The sequence below is a fragment of the Cavia porcellus genome, unplaced genomic scaffold (genome assembly GCF_034190915.1).
Source record: "Cavia porcellus strain 051 isolate PalLab524CR breed Dunkin Hartley unplaced genomic scaffold, mCavPor4.1 scaffold_27, whole genome shotgun sequence".
Taxonomy (NCBI): Eukaryota; Metazoa; Chordata; class Mammalia; order Rodentia; family Caviidae; genus Cavia; species Cavia porcellus.
In genome coordinates, this window is record NW_026947510.1 from 50,752,015 (window position 1) to 50,772,374 (window position 20,360).

Below are 20,360 nucleotides of genomic sequence, written 5' to 3' on the forward strand. Positions count from 1 at the left end.
CTTCAGAGGAATGACTTGTAAAGAACACTTACTGGACAAAACAGATAACATGACACTGCATTTCCTTCAATCTACATACACAGTCACAGAATACAGTGTTAATAGTTCGTTTATTAATTTCAAGATTTCAAAAACTTAGTAATAGAACAAAACCAAAAAATGCTAAAAACATGTAACTAAAATATAGTTATGCTATTACATATTTATTTTCAAATATCAAGTAGACTACTTGGAAGAAAACTATTTTCCATCCCACACACTAAAAAAGTATTAGTCAAAGAATGATTTGAAAAAGCAATTCATACAAAGCAGCAGCTGAGTTCTGCATCTTTTTCTGGATTTCATCACTGTCAAATACTGACAGTCATTTCAGGATGCCAAAACCTCAAGATTTTAATTTGCAAAACTGATCTTTGATTCTTAACAGTTAGGAATATAAGTCAGGAATGAATTTACATACTGATCTTACGATTGAGATGTAACTGGCTTACAGTGAAATGCACAGAATCTTTCATGCAAGGTTTGCGTGGTCCTCACAAAGCCTATGCACAAATACCATGTCATCCAAATACAGAAACTTCCCCTAACCCTTGTGCCCTTCTCCTGTCAATTCCCCCAAATCCCTCCACCCTGGTGATCAAAAGCACACACTGCTGGGTGCTCACACCATGGGTGCATATCTGGCTAATGCAGCATTTTACAGTTTTGATTCTAGTTAACGATCATAGTCAAAGAGCACCAGTTAATGAGTCGGTGTGAAGGCATAAAAACTCCTCTAGTTTTTATTGCTGTTCTGTTCTTGCTTCTAACCAGAGCAATAATGTAGTGGGATCCCTTCCTGTTATGCTTGGATACATTGTATCAGCTTGAGAAGTTTAACTAGGAGATTCAGCAGGGAGCCAGGAGCCTTGCTTTGTAAATATCCTCATTCTCTGTAAGAGGAGGGCACAGAGATTTTGTGAGTGTTACACTTGGGGTCAGGGTGGGGGGCTGCATACAATATAAGGGAGGAAAAGAGGCTTGTTCTCCTCTCTTTTGCTCCTGCTGCTTTTGCTGACTTCTGCTGCCTTGAAGCGTTGCCCCTCTGCCACGCCACCCTGCCTTGGAGCCAGCTGATTATGGACTGAAACCTCCACAAACCTGAACTAAATAAAACTTTCCTTCCTTAATTTTGGGTGTCAGGTATTTTGTCCCAGCAACAAGAGAAAAGTAACCAAGACACTCCCCTTGGGGAATACATTCCATGACCCCAAGGCAGGGGTCCCCAGTATTTTCACAGACGAAGCCACACAGTTGGAGGTGAGTTAAGGTGAGTGGTGGATGGAGGGAGCAAAACTTCTTCTGTATTTCAGGCCACTCCTCCTGCTCACATTCCCACATTCTCCTGCAGCTCATGGGAGGCATTAGATTCTCATGAAGCACAGACTCTACTGTGGACTGCGCATGTGAGGCATCTAGACTGCTTGCTCCTTTGAAGCATCCTGCAGCCATGGACCCTGTAGAAAAATTATCTCCCACAAAACTGGCCATGAAGTCACAGATGGGACAAATGCTACATACACTGTGGGTTTCTTTCCCATGCATCCATACTTGTAATAAAGTTTAATTTATAAATTAGGCACTGTCAGAGATTTACAGCACTAGCTGGTAACAGGATACAACAATTACAACAATGTGCAGCAATCATGTTATTTGAAATTTATGAACTGCTTATTTCTGGAATTTTCCATTTCCAGTCGACGGCAGGTAACTGAAATCACAGAAAGCAAAACCACAGATAAAAGAAACTACTAGATTTCTTTCAGTGGCTTGGATCAAATCAGAGCTAGTAAGATTCTCAAATGCAAAGACAACATGAGACAAGGAGAGATCATGAATATAATGAATAACTCTGATCAGATTCCAAAATTACATTGATAAGTTGAGAGCTGATTTAAATCCAAAATCAAATTATAAAGTATACTGTGTTTAGATCTAAATAAAGCTGACTCAAATATACCATGAATAACTGTGTGGCAGTTGAGGTTAAGCTCAGTGGGAATTAATACATAGTTACAAAAACACTCACTTCCACCTGGTCCGCACTACAAGGGCAAAGTGCTCAGAGCAAAAGAGAAAGTAGCTACCTAACACCTTTTCTAGTCAAATAAGTGGAAAATTAGATTTGGATCACAGGAGAAACTCCTGAGGACTACAGGCGACCACCAGAAAAGAGACTTCAAAGGATGAGTTAGTCATTTTCTAACATGGAATGAACTGACAATGACACTGAATTTCTGTGTGAATTTGAATTCCATTGACAGCGGATTTCAGGGAACAGCCATAAAACCTTGTCAGAAATTAAAAGGAAGTATAATTATACCTTCACAAATGAGAAGTAACAGTCATAGCTGTGAAAAGCAAGAGAGGCCACATTTTGCAGCAGTGAGATCAAGATCATTGTAACACTTTCGTGGACCATCTGATTTGTAACGAGTATTGTAGGAAGTTCTGAGGTTCATACACTGTGTAGATGTTTCTGTGGCTCCTTTCTATGCTAATGCTCTATATGCCTAGAACATTTCAATAATTACCTTACTGGAGGCCCTTGGTAGATTCCCTTGACCAGAAATTGGGAGAACTGGGGAACCCATGCCAGTGTGTTTTGACATTCAGGACTCCCGGTTCTGAGGTAACATCATCCGCTTTAGTCACGTCACTTGGGAGTCACCCTTAGGTACCGATCCCCTGAAGAAGGCAGTGAGGCGATGCTGGAAGCTGTTCTTGGGTGTCAGGAGGACTGCTGAGACCCAGTCCTGCTAGTGCTAGGCAAATTCAGGGTTTCAGAGTCACCCTACAGCAAATCCTTCACGCTACTCTGCGGAACATGCGCCCCACGTGACCCATTTGGAACCCCAAACTCAAAGAATGTCCAAATGTGTTTCTTTCCCTCACAAGCAGTATTTTCACATGAACTGGCTTTAATTTTGGAAAGTCAAACTATAAAAATGAGTAAGAAATGAAAAATCGTGTTTGGAATGCTACGTTCTAGAAAATATTTTTATGCAAATTTATATGTATTCATTAAATATAATCCACTCAAAAATTATTTTCAACATGTACAAAAAAAGAAAGGGGATCAAGAGATGGAGAGAGGAAGCGGAGGGAAGAGGAAAGGATGTAAAAAAGAATTAAGATATATTATGTACATGTACCAACTCCTCATGAGGAATATAAAAATCATGGGCTACAAACAGGTATTAATTTAAAAAATAAAAGTTATAAATATAAAAGAAAATTATTTTCAAAAACTAAGTATTTTGTAGTCTATTAAGCAAAACACAAGTCAGCTGTAGATTTGGAAATAGAACACTTTTTTCTCCCACTTTGGTTTGCTTGGTCAATATCTTTATTATTGAATTCTCTAGGCAGTGTCTCAGAAAGTCACAGAGGCCTTTATAAGACTATTGAAAAAGACAGAAAAAATTAGACAGCATTCACAAAAGAAAGGCACAGGTATTATGGTTTTTTTGTTTTGTTTTTTGTCTTTTTCATTTTTATCGGTACCAGGGATCGAACTCACAACTGCCTGCTTGCAAGGCAGGTGCTTATGCTACTGAGCTAAATCCCCAGCCCCTAGTATTATGTTTGTAATATTAGGCTCTCCAAATATTTTTGTCCTTCAAATGAGCATGTGCTTATATAGGACATGTCGCTTATACACATTCATCCTTAGGATAGACAAGGAAGAAGGTGATGTGTGCTTAATGACAGGAGTACGCTCTGAGACACGCGTCTGTAGGTGGTTTCAGTGCTCAGATATCACAGAATGCACTTACACAAATTCAGATGGTTTAGCCTACAATGCGTCTAGATTGTAAGATATATACTGTCAGACATGTTCACCACTGACCAACATGGCTATGTAGGGAACAACCGTGTGTGCAATATACAAGAGTAGAAACAGAAAGTGAAGAAACTGTTCCCTATTACTAGGGAAGTAGCAAGAGACAGGACAAGTGGTGTCAGCTCAGACTCTAACAATCCTCGGGCACCAGTTTAAGTAGCTGAGTTATTATTTTGTAGAGATGCTGAGAGCTAAAGTAACATGGTAGAATATTTAGAAGGATCCTTATGCTGGACTAGGGAGAAAGAACCAAAACAGAAGCAAGGAAAACAATTAGAAATCCACTGAAGGAAACGAAGAAAAACGTTCAGTTCAAGAGCTAGTAGGTGGTAAAACTTTGAATGTTGTGATTATGACTCTGTTTCTGAGCCAAACAAACACTCACGTAGAATGAGTCTTCGCTTAAAAAGTTCTTTTGGATCTGACTAAGAAAATCACTTCAAGCTAAATCAAAACTCTTAGTAAATATATACTAAGCCTTCTTGGGAAACTTGGATAAAAGTAGAAAACAGAGTTCTCTGTACGTGACAAAGTCACCTTGAAAGAATACAGAATAATAATCCCATTTAGAAGCATCAGCTACAGGGTAACAGACATTTAGTAAAGAAAAGGAGGAAAAGAAAAAATACAAAAGAATTCAAAATTCCCAGCAAGATACAAGCTGCATGATCTTAAAGTATGCAGCCTAGCTTAAAGTTTATTTCCTAGACAAAATGGTACCTGGTTTTCTGGATCATGATCATGATTAAGGACAAAATTATGCAAAAGATCCAGAAGTGTACCAGATGTTCAATATAAACAATAGATAAGCTCACACAGTAACCCTTGCAAAATATGTGCTGTGGCATTATTACATAGCTATGTCTGCCTATTTTTATTACTCATTTTATTTTAAAGAGGAATATATAAGGGGCATAATCTTGTGTAGATCACATGTTTCAGATCTCCCTGATACACAGAAAGAAGGTTCAGTATCCTTCAAGGAAAGTTATTTTAGTCACTGCTGTATTGCTAAGAGAAAGTCTGATGGTTACATGAGCACTTTTTCTAAAACTGGTAAAAGATTAAAGGTAAAAAGTGAAAAGAAATATAAAAGACACTAAATCTTAAGCCACAAAGGGCTGAGAGGTCATCAGCCTCGTACAAAACTAGCAAGGGAACCAGACTCAGAGGATCAGAAAGTCACAGGAATCTTTCTAACAGCTGAAGAATCAGAGTCTAGAAAAGATGTGCTGTCTGAGGCTGATCTGGGACATTTGGAAACAAGTAGTTTCTAGAATTTTCTTTCCATGTCTAGAACTGTGTTATGCTCTTCAGTGTTTTAATGTCATTTTTATATTTTCCTCCTTAACCACAATTTCCTATGCAGTCCTAATCTCGAGTCTAGGTTTGTCCACTCATGCATGGTACTTTCCTGAAAAGTATAAAAAGGACCAGAAATAAAGGCTGCTGGGAGGGCTGACGGGGGATAGCCTCCACTGTCAGCACCCTGGGAGGATTAAACAATGCTAACATCCGAATGTTCATGTCACCCCAAAATTCACATGTTCAAATCCTCACCCCAAGTGACGGGATCAAAAGGTGATAAATTCATGGGAAAGGAGCACTCATGGATGAGATTAGTTCCCTAATAAAAGGAGCTTGAGAGACTCTCCCACCCTCTCCCCTCTGAGGACAGAGGGAGAAGGTACTGTCTGTAAATCTGGAAGTGGTTTCGCTCTGGTGCCTTCATCATGGACTTCTCAGCCTCCGAACTGTGAGCCTGAAATATTTGTGAAATGGGTCCTTAAACCACCTGGCCTATGTCATTTTCTTAGCATTTACGAAAATGTGTTTATAAGCCACATAGTCAATAGCATCTTTGCTTTAGCAGCCCAAACACTCTAAAAGTACAAGACTGACGCCAAGCAATGGGCTGTTGCTGTGACAAAAACTAAACGGTGAACACAGCTTTGGGACTGCGTAGTGGGGAAAGGCTGGCAGAGTTTTGAGATGCATCCTGGAAAAAGCTGGGTGCATTTGTTACAAGGGGGCCATCAAGGGCAAATGTAGCAAAGGCTCAGAAAAGGAGAAAAAAGCCTGTAAGAAAACACATAAAATGTCCTGAAGAATACTGGTAGGAACATAAATGTAGGAAACACAATTCTCTCCAACGTGGCCAAAAAAAAAAAAAAAAAAAAAAAAAAAAATTTTTTTAAAATTATGATTACTATTTTTTAAAAAATTTAAAAAATAAAAAAAGACAATACAGAAGTTAAAAACAAGATAATTGGAGATTAATAATGACTAATATAATGCATATTATTGTAAAAGTAGTTGCTCAGATTACAAGAGAAAGATGTAAGACATTGATCAAACAATGTAAGCACAAACTGTTCTTTTCAATAAGTTAATAGAGATCAGTAGCATAGCTTTTGCATCAAACACACACACCCACATACATATTCGTATCCCTTCTCTTTTCCTCTCCCTCAAAATCTTCATTAAACTATATTCTTGTTTTGTGGAAGGCAGAACTTGCTAGGGGCGATACTGGATTCTTGGGTGAGAAAATTTCTACACAAGGTGTTGCAAGTGTTCTTGGAAGCCCCTGACCACTTACAGTAAATAGGAGGAGAAAGAGACGATCAAGATGAAATCATCATTCAAAAGAGAAGCAGAACTTAACATTTTGGAAAATTCTCAGGCCACTCATATCAGAAAAAAATGAGAAAACCTGTTTGGAAGGTACCAAAGGCATGGCCGAGGGACTGTTTCATAAGGAATTTAGTACAGATGGGCCATGCTATGGTTTAGATCAGAGGAGGCAAACTCGGGGCACGTGGGCCATGGTGGGTTATTTGTATCACTGCAATCTAGAAAGGTTTGGCATCACTGGTTTAGATCTAGAATGTTCTCCAAGGGTCTCATGGCCTTGCAGGCCGGGCTCTTAGGAGATCACTGGTTATTAGGGATTACATGTGGACTTGCTGTTAGGAGGAGAGGCCTCAGCAGAAGAGGTGGGTCCTGAGCCATTGCCCTGATGGGTGTATCTCCCTCCCAGGCTCCCCCTTTACTGCTCTGCTCCCTGGCCAGCAAGATGTGAGCAGCTTTAGTCTGCTCAGGCCTTCCCACCATGCTTTTCGGCTGCAGCAAGCCAAGCATGCAAGGACTGAGACCGTTAAAATCATGAATCAAAGTAATCCTCTCTTCTTTCACCTATGGGTGTTAGGTATTTGGCTCAGAGAGGGGAAAGTGACTAAGACAGTCTGTTTCAATGGAAAGAATGGGCTACCATTAAGACACTGGAGAGACTGGTCAGCTGAACAAGAGCAGAACCTGCTGTCCAAGACAATGAGAAAACGGCTCTGAAAGCACTAAAGGTATCCTGAGGGCTACTCCTCATATCGTAGCTCCAGAATACATGAACCCAGGGTGCAGAGAGATTTCAAAGGAGGGAGCAATGCCTCACATCATGGGCTTACACCCCTCATCCGGGCACTAGGCTCCTTGGCTGGCCCACGTGGGGCTCCAGGAGCCCCAATACTGTATGTACTGAGCCCAACAAAGCTAGGTCACATGGTTGCCTTCATCTGTATCTCAGAGATGGCCTGGACAGCTGTGTGGCACAGGCAGGGAATAACTTCAGAAACAGGGTCACTGCAAAGAGTTCCCACTAGGACAATCCAGAAGAATTGTGAGGATAGGGCCACCCCCCCCAATTCCCAGACTGCTGTGATTCCCACCTGGGGGGCCACAGGTAAGGGACCCCCGTGCATGAGAGCTGTGGAATGTGTGGCACCCTGCAAAGTCTTGCAGGCAGTGCTGCCCAAAGCCCTGGGACATGCAGAGATACAGTCACTCTCCCAAGGGGCTGGAGGGCAGAGCAACAACTCACAGGATATTATTCTTGAGCCTTAAAATTTACCATTGTGTGATCTTTTGGGGTTTGGATGTGCCCGGGACCTGTCACTGCTTTCTTCTTTCCTATTTCTACTTTTGAAATGAGAATGTCTGTCCTATACCCGTCCTACTATTGGATTTTGGAAGTATGCATGGAACATATTTGACTACGTAAGTTTATATATAGCTAAAAAACAATTTCCCCTCAGAATGCATCAGACTTCGAATCTGTCTCATCCACATCTGGTTTACATGACATTTACATGAGACTTTGGACTTTCAAGCTGATATCAGAATGAATAAGACAAAACCACTGGGTTGAACAAATGCATGTATTCAGCATGTGAGAAGAACATGATTTCAAGGGTACAGAGACAGAATGCTATGGTCTGGATATTTATGGCCCCTCAAAATTCTTGTGTTGAAATTTTCCACTCAAGGTAGAGACAGAGCCTTTGAGAGATAATTAGGTCACAAAGATGAAGCCGTACACGTGAGATGGATGCCTTTGGAAAAGAAGACCAAGAGAGATCTCTTGGCGTCCTCACCATATTCAGACACAAAAGGAACACACCATCAAGAAGCAGGTCACCCTCAGATACTGGATCTTCTGGTACCTACGGCCTGAAGTTTTCAGCCTGCAGAACTGAGACAAGTAAACATTTGTTGTTTCTAAGTTGCACAGCTTATAGTGTTTTGTTATAAGCGTCCCAAATGACTAAGGCAACTAGTCTGAAAAGTCTCAACTAGCCTCAAGAACTCTCAACATACTACTAGGCAGCCCATAAGGACACAAAGACTCATCCTCTCATCCTAATGGAGACAACTCTGAAGGGACAACCTAGCTTCAGAGCTCCCAGGATCTCTGCTGATACGGCCTTTGCCGAACTGGTGTGGAACCTAACAGCTCTCTCTAGGAAATCTCCTTCAGGGCCAACTCAGCATCTACTTCCCAGGAATGCGACCAGCAATAACAAACTCTAGAGCTATTAAGGAGTTTCTGTCTTCATTGTTATTTTTAAATTAGTGGAAGCATTTCAAGGTGTTGGGGGGAGAACATGCTCACCTGATACAGTATGCAGGCACACAAAAGGACAGGAAAAACTTCTCACTGTGGGCAGATTGTGGAGAGGAGGAGTCCCTGTCTCTTCTTGGGGTTTAATGTGTCCGGTGGCAAAAGTCTACAGTTTGGATGGAGAGGAGAAGACAGAAAAGAACAACAGGCAGACGGAAAGTGTGTGTGAGGAATGAGATACACAGCGGAGACAGGATAGTTGTGCTGGGTACAAAAGGGCTTCGATAAAAGCAGAAAGATCAGAGTGGACAGGTGGAGCCTGGCCGCTTGACAGAGAAGAATGCCAAGAGGAAGAGCAGAGTTGGGAAAGATTAACTCCAGAAATCACTGACAGACATCTTCAAATGATGACTGATCCTTACGATAACTGCACGCTTCACAGCACAGAGAATTCTGGGGCAAATGTAAGTCCTTTGCAAAGACCAGAAAGGAGCTCAGATGAAAGAGAATGGAGCTACTTCCTATCTTAGATATTTGCTGTTTGGCTTGTATTAAACCTTTTCTTATACTAAACTTGTATCTATTCTTTCACCTATCACCACACACATGCCTCTATAAAATCTCACCTCTCCTAGGTAAAGTTTTCTCCCACCCTCTCATCTTCCTTTTTCTTCGTCTTTATTTTTAAAGACACTTGGGGTATTGAGAGTGAACTAAGGCATTTGTTTCTAAGGCATTCTAGCTGGATCTCTGCAACGAGCAATCACAGCTGTTAACCAGGAGAAACACTTCATGAATATTTGCTAAAGTGTTTTGTAACACATCTGAACAAGAATACCACTCAATGAATGGAGAATTACATACTTATTCATCAAGAATCAGCTTGAACAAAAAGAGACTGTAGAAAGATCACATTTAGATGAACCTCATAATTTTATAAAGAAGGAAACTATATCCTGGCAGATTTTTTTGCCTGCAAATATTTTCTTCCTTTCCCACCCATATAACAATATCAAGTATGTGTCTGCCCCACCTCCCATCTCAATTTCCCTTAGCCTTTTTAGCAGCAACTACGCTGCCAGAAAAAGCATTTCAACGCGTATGATGGGAAGTCGCAGCCAAAGAAGGAGAAAGACGGGGAGGGGGAAGAAGAAGAGGAAAAGTCGGGGGAGAAGTTTAATCAAAGGAGCAGCTAATACTTTGCCACCTGTTATGGTTTATGTTCAGATGCCCCTCATCTCAAGCCTCATGCAATCATGGACGCAGCCAAATCTAGTGTTTGTGATTGCTTGGTTATCTAGCACTTGGATTGGTAGTGTGGGTGCTACACCCACCCAGGGGTGAAGCCAGCATACAGTGTAATTTTAGGAAGAAGGTGTGTCTTCTTGCTCTGTTGCCCAGTTAGTGCTTTGCTGCAGGGGCGGCCATGAACTGCAGGCTCTCAGCCATGTCATTTGGCCTTGGAACCAACTGAGTGAGTGTGGACTGAAACCTCCAACCTGTAAGAAATAAACCTTTCCTTCCCTAACTTTGGGCATCAGGCATTTTGTCTCAATGATAGAAAAAAGTAACTAAGACACCACCAGATGGGCAGTTTGCATCTCTTACTCACTTCTTTAGGTCTCCTTTAGGTCTTCTTTAGGTCTCCAGGGGGCCTCTCATTACTCCTTATAACTTTATAAGATTATAAGTCACCTCATGCGGCTCTAATCCTTTTAGGGCAAGAGAACAATTTCAAATTGTTGTTTACCTGTATATTATTCCTTAAAGCCAAAGGCATTTCCTCTACAAACCTAACGCCTCAAAGGAAAGGAAATCCAACAAATAATGGAACTCTCCAGTGATTCTTTTTTTTGTTTTATTGAGTTCCCACTGCCAACATGGTAAGTGTATGCCAACAAAAGAGATTATCTGGTTACCGACCAGAAAGAGGCCCTCATTTCCGTGCTGAATGAAGAAAACTCAAGAACTTGGGGCTGTGGAAAAGTAAAACTATAAACAGAAATTATCCAGCTCTTGGGCTTCTGATAGCTTTCTATCATCTACTGGCTTGTCTGCTTATGGCACATTCAAAGCTAGGGAGCAAAAAGACACAACAGTGCTGTATATCTAGACACCCTAACTTGACCCAGGGTCTGCCCAGCAGTGAAGACTCCTCCGCTCACAACACACACAACAAACACAGATGAGCAGAAGAACATCAGCAAGATATTTCAATAACAAACCAGACCCACATCATTTGCACCTTGTGTCAAGTTCTCTACGCTGACCCCAGATATGAGGGATGATTAAAAACCATGGTGCATGTTTTAATTTTTAAACATATTTCTTAAAAGACCCAATTGCACCAGCCCCCCTAAAAAACACTCCCCCTTGATTTGAACACATTTATCTCATCCTTTTTACTACTTTCTGAAGCAGTTCAGGAAGTCTTCTTTTCTGAGGGTCTTTACTTGTGCTACTGCAGCTGCCTCTATGTCCCAAATTCATTTCAAATGTTTACTCACTGTCATGTTGACTCAAGAAAGAACCAGAAGTCACATAGTGTCAGAATAACGTGGATGAGGACACACTGTCACATGTTTCATTATTGTTGTTACAAATCTACATTTGTTCAAATAAAGTTACGTCTTCTTCTTTGTGGGGTTTTGTGTGTGTGTGTGTGTGTGTGTGTACCAGGAATCAAACTCGTGACCTTGTGCTTGCCAGGCAGGTGCTCATGCTGCTGAGCTATATCCCCAGCCATACTGTAACATTTTTACATGCTTGCTTTTCTGTTGTAATGCACTTGGTAGCGACACTCACCATATTTTTGATCATGATCCATAAAGACATTTACAAAAGAGAACTCCCAGAGCTACTTCAGAAAGTGGCAAGACTGATGGCGTATGTCTGAGGCAAGAAGGGGTGTTTGTTCTGAAGGGTGAGTAATGGCAATGTTCCTTTTACTGTAATAATATTTTAAAGATTCATCATATATTTTCAGCATCCTTTGCATGTCAAATGGCATTGATACCTATTCATTACTCCCGATTAACATACATCATGTGGTTCCTTAGAAGAATGCAGAATTCACATTTGTCCCGCTATTTAAATGACTCCATAGTCATTTATATATTCACCTTGTTATGTAAAAAAAAAAACTTCATTATTAGTAATAAAATCAGGGGATTGCGTATCTTTTGCCAAGCACCAAAAACAACTGTGTAATTTTAGAACTGCAACATGCAAAGAACACTCAAAATATCCAACCTATTAGGTGTTAGGTGCATTTTCTTTTAACTTCTATCCATGACAAAGAAAAGCACTGCTGGGCACAATCCTTCAACCCAAAGACCAATTACACCAAATGGTACCCCTGTGCATTTTAAATCACTGAGAGCAAAAATAGGTATTAGGCAAAGCAAATTGACTCAGCATCGCCTGCTGAGAGTGAATACAACTATTTGGAAACAGTATTTCTTTTCTTGAGTATGGATGCAAAAAGGCACGGGATTGATACTTCTGCAGAGCTGAATCTCCTGTCTGGTAGAGTGAGGGCTGGAAGACACCAGCTCCCTGCATCCCTGGGTGAGTTTGTTCTAATCATTGTTTGAATGCACCATGGCTGATACACAACCTGAGAGCAGCTTGCGAGTGTAGCAACTTCTGCAACTAAAAGTCATCATGAGGGTGAGCGGCCACCGCCTGGGAGTTAGATTGAGCCCTCAACCTTCAGGGTGAGGACAGCACCCAGAGTTGAGGAGGGGAACCGGTCTGTCACCAAGGAAGAGGAAAACTTCCCTATAATTTCCAGTGGCAAGGCAGCCATCCCCACCACCTCGAACTCTAATCCAGGCTTCTAGGATTTGCCTAAAAACAACTAAATGCTGCATGCGTGCACGTATTTAACACTGGTACCACTGAGGCTGGTACAAGGTGAAACTCCAGGAGCTGAACCCTTTTTTTCCCAGACACTTCTACCTCCCTGCCTCCAACCTGCCCAACATCACCAGACACACCCCTCCCGGGCCAACTCCAACTGCTACAGGAGAACCAGCAAAGGGTCAGTAAATAAAAGGGATCAAAAGACCCAGTGCTATTGCACAAAGTTTCCTCTGCATGGTACAAGAAGAAACTGGTGTGCCCAGCAATAATGTTTATAAACTTATTTTTTATTTTGTAATTATACCTTGCCAAGGACTTCCAAGTTTCATTAAGACCCGAAAACACAATCCAAATCATTTGGACACAAAACACCCAAGATAATGATGCACTGAGAATTGTAATGTGACTATTTAGCGGTGACTCCTATTAATTGTCCTCCGTTTATCCCCAGGTAATTTCCATCTTGGATTTCCTCCCTGGCATCAACCTCCATCTCGTCCTGCACCACAAGATTCTTCCCATGCCTGAAAAGTCTGTCTCCACATTTGGAGATTCCAGAAATATGTTCCCTCTTGTTCGTATAGTTAAGCATTTATAGAGTCTACCAGAACTTTTGTTAGGAATTTATGGTCTAATAGAACCCAGCTATCATAACAAATATCCTGGTAGAGTCCAAAGCTTGATGTGTCACCGTGCATGAAATAAATCTTTTTCCTACTTGGTTAACTAAGTGATTTACTTTCATTGTCTTTGTTTTTCAAAGCTTTCAAATGTAAGGGAAGAGCCGTAAGAATAAAACAAAAGAACTTCCATATACTCTCCGTCCACATAAATTCACAAATTCTGCCATATTAATGCCTCTCTTTCTCCTTCTCCTTCTCCTCTCTTCTCCTCCTCCTTCTCTCTCTCCCTCTCTCTTCCTCCTCCTTTCTGTCTGTCTGTCTTCCTCTCCCCCTCCCACAAAGGAAAGGTACATATGTTTCCTGTAATATTCGAGAGTTAACCCCAGACATCACAATATTTTAACCTTCATTCTTTAGCATCTCTGCTAACAGCATTCTCTTACATAACCGTAGCTCCATTATAAAATTCTGGAAATCTAGCACAGCACTAAAACCTACAGTCCATTATTTAAATTTTACCAACTATGCCAACTGTCTTCTATAAAATACTTTTTCCTGATTCAGGATTCAACTCAGAATCACACATGGCTTTCAGTGGTCATCTCTTTTTAATCTCCTGTTATCTGGGGCACTTTCTTAGCCTTCCTTTATCTTTTACAACACTGGCATTTTCGTTCTCATTGATATTCAGCCTCCATTCAACAGTGGAAGTAGTGGATCACAGAGCAATCCCTTCTCTCACCCCTCCCAACGCAAACGGCTAAGAGCACCCATCAAACTCAGAACAAAATTCTGCCGCTCCGGTACGCCACCCACTATGTCATTATCTACTTTACCTATCACAGCATTACTGACATTGCCACATATTTTCATTATTTATTAACTGATTGCTTCTCCCAAAGGAGCAGGGAAGCCATTGTATCTGTTTCCCTATTAATTGTTTTCTCTATGGCTAAGAACTTTGCCAATCTTGTTCACTGTTAATTCCCAGAGACTAAAGCAGTATCTGGCATGCACTGTTTGCTCAGAAGTTTTCTGTGGAATATTTTAATCCATGAATCTCAGCTGAAAAAAAGTCAAAGTATCCATAGGTGAATCGAGTTCACTAAAATTTGTAAGAATTATTATTTTTTTTAACGTATGAGGTTTAGGTGTAGCTAAGTGGTAGAACACATGCTAGCATACACGAGTCTTTGGGTTCATTCCCCAAAACAATAACAAACAAACAAAAGAACACAGCTATGCTTCTAAGCGAGAAAATAGAAAATATGAACAGGACAGTACAGAGTGCAACTATTAGCAATTAGCAAATTTTCAGAGAAAATAGTAACTTTCTTTAGGGTAAAATGCTGAAGGCAGACTGTAAGCACAGAGACCAAACATAAGAATCAATTTCTAGCTTTTTAAGAATCATTTAAATTGCAGATCATGAAAACTCCCTAACAGAAAACACCTTTAACACGGACACCTGCAGCGGGGTACGCTCTGTGACTGACGACGCTTCTCACACGCGAGGTCCAGGCAGTGGACTTAGGACAGGACGCATGCAAGAACTTGCTCTTGGGTTTACTGCGCTGGGGTTCTTGGTTTTCACGTCACTCTCAGTCCCACAGTGTTCATGGATTTAGTTTCACAAAATTATAACTGTCCATAAAAGATGCAAGAATACTAAAAATACCCCATGGCAGGTAGGGGGCAGTTTCAACTTGATTGGCGTTGGGCTCCACCCTGGAGATTGGTGGAACATATCCTGGGTATCTGTGAGTGTCCCATGAACAGTTCACAAGCAGAAAATGCAAGCAAATGAAACCTCTCCTCCCTCTTGAGTGTTGGATGCTGGGTACTGTGCTTAGTGACAAGAAAGCTGACCATCTGGAACCTTTCCTTTGCTCTCCATTTTCTGTCATGGCCCATCTCTCAGCCCGTAGATGCTTTCTCTAAATATAGTCTATATGTAGTAGTTTTACTAGTCGATGTGTGGTTACCATCTCACTATGTGGATTCAGGCCATCTCTACTTTCCAGAATTTTCCTTAGATTGCATTTTTTTTTAAATTTTTATTCTTTATTTTTGTAGTATTTGTTGAAGCCGGGACATGCAAAAAATACCTCTTAATCCTTTACCTTCCCTTTTTAATTCCCTTCCCTCTATTCTTGGTACTTTTACTATTTGCAAAAGATCTATCTCCCTACTTCCTGTGATCTATTTTTTATCCTATTTATTTGTATCTTGAGTACCGTGTGATATTTAACTTGCGTGTCTGATTCATTTAAGGTTATGGTCTCTCTGGAGATATAGCTCAATGGCACAGCACCTGCCTGTCAGGTGCAAGGTTGTGAGTTCAATTTCTGGTACCAAAAAAAAAAAAAAGAAATCTAAAGATTATGGTCTCGAGAAGCATCCATTTTCCTACAAGTGACACAAGTTTATTGCTCTTTATGGAAGACTAGTACTCCACAGCACATAGATACCATATTTTCTTAATCTATTTATGTGCTGATGGACATACAAGACGCTTCCAAGAGTTCGCTATGATGAATTGTGCTGCTGTAAACATGAGCACATATGCTTCACTGTGGAGGATGTATCTTCCATATTTAAGGATGATACCCAAGAAAAGAATAGGTGAGTTGAATGGAATTTCTAACTTTAGTTTTTTGAAGACTCTTCCATACTAACTCCCATAGTGGTTGTATTGATTTACATTCCTACCAACAATAAATGCAGCCTCACCAGCATTTGTTATTATTTGATTTCTTGATGATCACCATTCTTTCCAGAGTAACATGAAATTTCGACATTAATATGCATTTGTCTAATGGCCAGAGTGGTTAAACATTTTCTCATGCATTGATAAGACATTTGTACTTCTGAGAAGTCTATGTTCATTTTAGTTGCCCATTATTTGATTTGATCTTTGGGGGAGAGGGTCTAATTAATTTTTAGTATTTTTATACATTATAGATACTAGTTCTTTGTTTGTGGAGCAGGTGGCTCCATTCTGTAGGTTGTCTCCTCACCCTGCTTGTTGTTTTCTCCGCTGTGCAAAAACTTTTTAATTTGATATGATCCAATTTGTTGGTTCTTGGTGCTGTTTCTCATACAGCTGGACTCCTGTGCAGAAAGTCCTTGACTACGACAATGTCTTCCATAATTTTACCTGGTCATCGTCCGGCAGGTCAAGTGTTTCTATTTTAAGATTTAGATCTTTGCTTTGTTTTTATTTGACTTTACCAAAAGATGCGTCTAGATTTCATCTTCTGCATGAGGGCAGCCAGTTTTCCCAGAACCACTTGTTAAAGAGACGTGGAGTGTAATTTTAAATTCCCATTCTGTTTCATGGCCTTGCGTTTCTGCTTCGTGGACTCCACTTGTTCATCTCTTGGCTCCTCTTTGCCTCTGACCCTTGTTATTGTCTTCTTTATGTCATAACCTTTTTTTCATTATTCACCACCTCTCTTCAATGGCCCTCAAGAGCCTGCATTCAAACCTCTTCTCCCCTGCACCCCTCATAATATAGCCTGCATTTCTAAGAATAAATAAATATAGACAATGACTATTTTGTTCTATTTCTTTCCTGAGTTCATCCAATCTTCACTTATTCCTGACTCTCTGGTCTATTTCTGATCTTAGACTGGGAACTTATGTCTCAAAGCGTTTTCCATAAACCAACGTTTGCTTGGAAGAATTGTCATACCATTTGCAGTGCCGTTTTCTATATTCCTTTGTTTCATGGTTGCTTTTCAGAGAGGAGTTTCCAGCAACCGCGATGCTTGGGTTTTGCAGTCTGTCTGGATCTCACAGCCCTTGCACAGAGACAAAACCTGGAGACACCTACACAGTTCACACGTATGGCTGCTGGGAAGAGCTGATTCACGAGATCTCTGGTTCACGAGCTCCCCCTCCTGCCAGAGGCGTGAAGCGCAGTTCCTTTAAAGTGGCTTTTAGTGGTGGGCAAGGAGGGAGTTGTAAGTCCTTCCTTTCCTGACTTTCTTTTATCTTGTGGTGTCCGAGATGTCCCCATCTTGCTTCCTGTTCCTTCACAACACTGGCAAAGTGGTTCTCCCTACTTTTAAGACTGACCACTCCTGGAAGCATGCTTTTTATTTTCCTTTGTGGGTAAATACTCAGCAGGGTTGCTATTTCCATTTTTAGTTTTTTGAAGAACCTCCATACTGCTTTCCCTAATGGTTGTATTCATTTACATTGTCACCCACAGTGTACAAAATTTTCCTTCTTTCCATATCCTCAGCAGGGCTTGCAATCTTTTGTCTTTTTTATAATAGCCGTTCTGCAGGTGATGTCTCATGGTGGATTTTTGGTGGCACACAACAAAGCCAGGTCTTTTGGGGACCCGATGCACATACATATGGCATCTTGATCCTTTTTATCTCCCCTTTCTCCCCACCCCCATACTCCCATCTTTAGATCCCCACCCTATGGCCACATAGTCTAGTTCCGTTTCCTATTATCTCTTTTATTTTGCTTTTTAAATTACTTATATTTCAGATTTCTCATCAAGAGAAACTGTGTTATATTTAACCTTCTATGTCTGATCCACTTTGCTTATGGGCATTATGGTCTCAAGGGTATTCTACGTCCCTTCCTCTGGAGCTGGTGTTCTTACCTACCTGGATTTTTTTTTTCATTGTTTTCCACTTTCTCTGTCTGAGAGTGATTTTCACACAATGGCCTCTGCCCCTCTGTGGCCTGTGGCCTGCCATGGCAGCTTGGAAGGCAGCTCTCCTGATAACAGATGTCCATTTTCCTACTTACAGTAACTGAAGTCTGTGCTATTCTCTGGTTTTTACTTAGGCTCATGATGAGGGACTTAAGTGGTTTCATTTGCTTCTGATCTGTACAATGCTTTTTGGAAGAAGTTAAAGGGACTGAGACAGAGGTAGTGGCAATTAATTACTTCAGCTTCTCTGGAAGTGCCCCATGTGTAATTCCTAATCAGATATTTCTTCTTATATATGAAGTCAGACTTCTCGTTTTTGTCCATTTTCCATTTCTGTGATAACATACCTAAGAATAAGCCAGACCTGGTAGTGCAGGCCTGTAATTCAAACATTCTGGGAGGCCGAGAGAGAGAGATCAAAAGCTCAAGTCCATATTGGGCAACTTAGCAATTTAGTGAGACCCTGTCTGAAAATAAAAAAGAAATTAAAGGTGGGGGGCGGAGGAGGGGATATAGCTCAGTGCCAAAGCCCTGGATCCAGTTCCCCGTATAGGAAATAAAACAAAACAAAGCCCTAAGAGTAACCAGCTAAGGGAGATGAGGTCTGTTTTGGCTCAGGGTCTCAGAGGCTTCAGTCCATACTCAGCTGGTTCACGCTGCGGGCCCACAGTGAGGCGGGAGGGTGCACAGGAGCAAAGCTGCTCACCTCACCGCGACCAGGACCTAGCAGAGGGAGCACAGAAGCAGAGGACAAGATGTGGTCCCCAAGGGCACATTCCCCAACCCACCGCTTCCCACGGGCCCCACCTTCTCAGTGCCTGGTTTAGCTCAGTAACACCGGCGAATTACAAATCCATCAGTTTGAATTAGAGACCTCGTGATGGAATCACCTTTCAAAGGTCCCATCCTGACCAAGCCATCAACACGTGAGGTTTGCAGGAACATCCAGATCCAAACCATAGTGCTGGCTCCACCTTGTTTAACCTGTAGCAGATGCCACAGTGGACACTCCTGTGCCCCATCCCTGCCCACTATGAGATACCTCTTTCCCTAATTTCTTGGCTGCTATGGATTAAAAACTAGTGGTCAACTTGACACCAGCTGAATTAAATCGGCATGGTGCTGAGTGTGGATGGCCCACCTGAGGAAAGTTGCCAGCCTAAAAGGAGACATGGAGAGGAAGAGTGAGGTGTTGTGGGTTCTCCTATGTGTTGCTGTTTGAGCCATGGGTTCTCCTGGAAACGCTTATCATGCTGGCTTCCCCAATATAGACTCAGCCATTACCATCGGAGGAGCTCAGGACCTCTTTGTTGCTGAGGGTGGCTGTGGTACTTTTCAGGGGAGCTCAGGTCTTATTTTGAGCATTGCTTCTCATCTCCAGTGTAGAACCCTCAACCTCCTGGCACAGCTCCTTCCCTCCGCTGGCATAGACCTTGGGTAGTACAGATCCATAACACACACTTGCATGAGTTCTTATTGTGGGCTCTGGGCCTTCAGTTGGACTCATGGGAGGCACTGTCATGGGCTCTAGGTCTTCAGCTGGACTCATGCAGAACATTGTTATGGGATCCAGGGCCTTGGCTGAATATTCTGGGTCTTTGGCATTGTGGATGCATTTCCTGCACTTTCTTGTATTTAACTCTGGGTGACCATCACAAAATAAAAATTCTGTGTCCTGTATATAATTGTTCTCCTTGTAACCCCTGACTACAGCACTGGCCTTGCAAGTGCATGACTAACGGCCAGAGAAAACTGCCTGACTCAAATTTATACCATCTCTCCATGGGCATCCAGTGGCTGGCTGATGCAAAACACAAAGCTTTTAATGTGTGACACCCCCAAGGGGCCCTGCCAGCTTAGAACTCCCGTAGGTCTCAGTTATAACTACATTGAAGACTGGGTTCTCTTGTCTCCCCAACCCTACCATCCTCACCTTCTTACAGGTGCACATCCTGGGGAGATTCCTCAACATACCTCTGCTAAACACTTCTCTATCTCAGGCACTGTGATCTATCCAGTGTAAGACAATCACCAGTATAAAATAATTGTATTGCATTATGGCGGTCACAACTGTAAGTCCACTAAATATATTGTGTACATCTGCTCACCTCCCTCGCATGACCCTCAGCTGCCTGCTCTCCCACGCCTCTGCAACCAGCTCCAATGTGCCGCCAGCCAATAACACATAACAAGAGGATCACAAACAGCAAGGTATTTTTAGCCTTTTAACGCACAGTACTTTCACCAGAAGATTAATCACTATTTTAGTTGCTGAAGATGGAATTGAGTCTCATAGAAGCTGTCTTTCAAATTTTTAGCATTAAAAACAGAAAAGTATGTTTGTAAATTCATCTGTGTTACCACTCACTCCTAACACAGGTTTAATTTTCTGCAGGCACTTTACAA

At 41.5% G+C, this 20,360-nt stretch overlaps 1 protein-coding gene across 3 annotated transcripts in view; it reads right to left on the reverse strand.

Moving 5' to 3' along the window:
• Itpr2 (inositol 1,4,5-trisphosphate receptor type 2) overlaps window positions 1-20,360 on the reverse strand; it is a 424,566-nt gene that overhangs the window by 266,088 nt on the left and 138,118 nt on the right. The gene's annotated exons all lie outside the window — the stretch shown is intronic.